Source organism: Echinops telfairi, unplaced genomic scaffold (assembly GCF_000313985.2).
Source record: "Echinops telfairi isolate 266 unplaced genomic scaffold, ASM31398v2 ScPeMD7_1;HRSCAF=3_0, whole genome shotgun sequence".
NCBI lineage: Eukaryota > Metazoa > Chordata > Mammalia > Afrosoricida > Tenrecidae > Echinops > Echinops telfairi.
The window spans coordinates 12,581,843-12,585,318 of NW_022103896.1; the positions used below are offsets into that span (position 1 = coordinate 12,581,843).

A 3,476-nucleotide genomic window follows, 5' to 3' on the forward strand; every position below is an offset into this window, starting at 1 on the left:
ACTTCCTCTTTGTTATGTTCCCCTTGATCATGCCCTACCAGGTCTCCCACACCCACCTCCCCACCAATTTGGATTGCTTGTTGTTCCCTTGTCCCTGGGTTTGTTAACACGGCATCCTCTTTTCTAAGGAGCATCTGGCTATACTTATTTCAAGACAGATTTGTTCATTTGTTTGTTTGTTTTTTGCAGTACATGCACTTCCAATATTCTTCACCAGCCTCATAATTCAAATGCATCAATTCTTCTTCAGTATTTTTTATTCAATGTCCAACTTTCACATGCATATGAAGTGATTGAAAATATTGTGGCTTGGGTCAGGATGTCCTTAAAGTGATATCCTTGCTCTTCAACTTCAAAGAGGTCTTAGGCAATGGATTTGCTCAATGCAATGTGCCATTTTTTTTCTTTTAATAAAAATCATTTTATTGGGGGCTTGTACAACTCTTATTACAATCCATCCATCCATCCATTGTGTGTCAAGCACATCTGTACATTTGTTGTCCTCAGTCGTTTGACTTTTTGACTGCTGCATCTATGACCAAAGATTATGGATCTAAGCAAGATGAAATTCTTGACAACTTTAATCTTTTCTTCAATTATCTTCAAGTTGTAAGGATTTTGATGTTCTAGACACTGAGTTTTAATCCATATTGAAGGCTCCAGTCCTTGATTTTGACGAGCCAGTTCTTCAAATCCTCCTCCCTTTCAGCAAGCAGTATTGTGTTTCCTGCACATCGAAGGTTGTTAATAAGGCTTCTTCCAATCCTGATGCCACGTTCTTCTTAATAGAATTCTGCTTCTCTGATTTTTTGCTCTGTGTATAGATTGAATAGGTGTGGTGAGAGGATACAACCCTAATACTTACCTTTCCTGGTTCTAAACCATGCATTCTTCCCTTGTTATGTTCAAATGACTGCCTCTTGATCCATGTACGGGTTCCTCATGAGCACAATGAAATGTTCTGGGATTCTATTTTTCTCAATGCTATTCATGTTTGCATGACTCACATAGTTGAATGCCTTTACATAGTCAATAAAAACAAGTAAACATCTTTCCAGTAGTTTTTGCTTTCAGCCAAGATCCATCTGATGTCAGCAATAATAACCCTTGTTGCATGTTCTCATCTGAATATGGGCTGAATTCCTGGTAGCTCCCTGTTGACATACTGTTGTAAAGTGATATTTAACAAAACTTTACTTGCATGTGATATTAATAATGCTGTTTGAAATTTCCACATTCTGTTAGGTCACCTTTCTTTGGAATCAGTACAGATATGGCTCCTTTCCAGTTGGTTGGCCAGGTAACTGTGTTCCAATTTTTTTGGCATAGATAAGTGAGAGTTTCCAGTGCTTCATCAGCCTGTTGAAACATTTTAATTGGCATTATTTCAATTCACAAGGTCTTATTTTTGGCTAATGCTGTCAGTGCAGATTGGACTTCTTCCTATACCATAGCTCCTTGATCACTTGCTACCTCTTGGAATGGCTGAATGTGGAGTCGTTCTTTCTGCTATGGTGACATTGTGCATTCTTTCCATCTTCTTTTGATATTTGCTCATGGAATCATTTAACAATGCAATTCAAGGACAAACTCTGGGTCTTTGCACCTTTCATTGTAATACTTTGCTTTCTTGAGCTGCCTTTGGAAATTTTCAGTTCCGATGTTTGACTACATCATAGCTTCCATTTGTTGTAGCTGCTCTTCAATCAAGAACAAGCTTCAGAGTCTCTTCTGACATCCCCTTTGATAGCTTCTTCTTTTGTTGTCGTTGTGTTTCTTTGGACACCTTGCTTCTTCATGTGTTATGTTCTTAATATCCCCCTACAGTGTATTAGGTCTTTCATGCATGCTTATTGGGTCAAGTCTGTTCTTGAGATTTTCTCAGAGGTCAGGTAGGCTCCTTTGGACTTATTTTTATTTTATTCAACTTCAACTTGAATTTGTGTATGAGCAATTGATGGTCTGTTCCACAGCCAGGACCTGGGCTCACTTTGGCTGCTGATATTGAGCTTCTTAATCATTTCTTCCCACAGATATAGTCAATTTGATTACTGTATATTCTATCTGGATAAATCCACATGTATAGTCACAATTTGTGCTATTGACAAAAAGTATTTGCGATGAAGAAGTTGTTAGTCTTGCAAAATTCTATCATGCAATATCCAGTTTTGCTTTTTATCACTAGGGCCATATTTTCCAAGCACAGTTCCTTCCTCTTTCTTTTTAACTTTCACATTCCAATCACCCATAATTATCAATGCATCTTGATTGCATATTTGATCAAATTCAGACGGAAGAATTTGGTAGAATTCTTTAGTGTCTTGAAGAATATACCTCTTTAAGAAGGCTGTATGTATAGTAATTCAAATAAAAGGTGCTTTCAAAAAGTTCATGGAAAAATGAAATTAAAGGTCTCTTTTTCGTGGCTTTTCAGAGGTGATCAGCTGCTTCACCATGAAGTTGAACATCTCCTTCTCAGCTGCTGGATTCCAGAAACTCATTGAAGTGGACGATGAACACAAACTTCGCACATTTCATGAGAAGTGAACGGCCACCGAAGTTGCTGCCCAGGCGCTGAGTGATGAATGGAAGTGCTATGCTGTCTGCATGATGGTGGAACAACAAGCAAGGTTTTCCTGCTAAGCTAGGTATCTTGACCCACGGCCGAATCCATCTGCTGCTGAGTGAAGGCCACTCCTATTACACACCAAGGAGAACTGGGGAGAGGAAGTGTAAATCCATCTGGGGCTGCATGGTGGATGCTAAGCTGAGCATTCTCAACTTAGTTATTGTAAAAAAAAAGAGGCGGGGAGAAAGATCCCGGGACTGACTGATACAACTGTGCCTCACTGCTTCGTTCCCCAAAGAATGAGCAGCTTCTGCTCGAGCTAGATAATGTCTAATTATTGAAGAAGATAATGACCACCAGTATGTTGTGAGAAGGCTCCTGAACAAAGGAGGCAGGAAACATAGCACCAAAGTGCCCAAGATTCGGTCTCTCCAGACTCCAAGTGTCCTGTAGCACAAACACCGGTGGATTGCCCTGAAGAAACAACGCCACAAGAAAAACAAGGAGGCTGCCGAATATGTCAAGCTTTTGACCAAGAGAACGAAGGAGGCCAACGTCAAACGTCAGGAACCGATTGTCAAGCTATGCATGCTGTCCTCTTTGAGAGCTTCTGCCTCTAAGGCTGCGTCCGGTCAAAATAAAATGATTTCTAAGAGCCTCATATAAATAAGCTCATCTATTTCAAAGAAAGAAATAAAACTGGAATGAAAAGAAATGGACACTTTCCATGAGCTTTTGGAGACCCCCTCATAACAACTGTAGAAATAGAATTGTTTTGGAAGCAGTGAACTGATATCTTGATATAGAGAGGTTGAGACAACAGAAAGGTATTTGATTATCTCATTTAGCAGGGAGTGTGGAGGTGGATGGAATGACGAGGTTAGTAGCTCAAAAATATGACTGTATT

General features: G+C 39.6%; 1 pseudogene; it reads left to right on the forward strand.

Annotated features, from left to right (window-relative positions):
• The first annotated feature begins 2,454 nt into the window (after window positions 1-2,454).
• On the forward strand, window positions 2,455-3,235 carry LOC101649976 (annotated as a pseudogene).
• The last annotated feature ends 241 nt before the right edge of the window (window positions 3,236-3,476 follow it).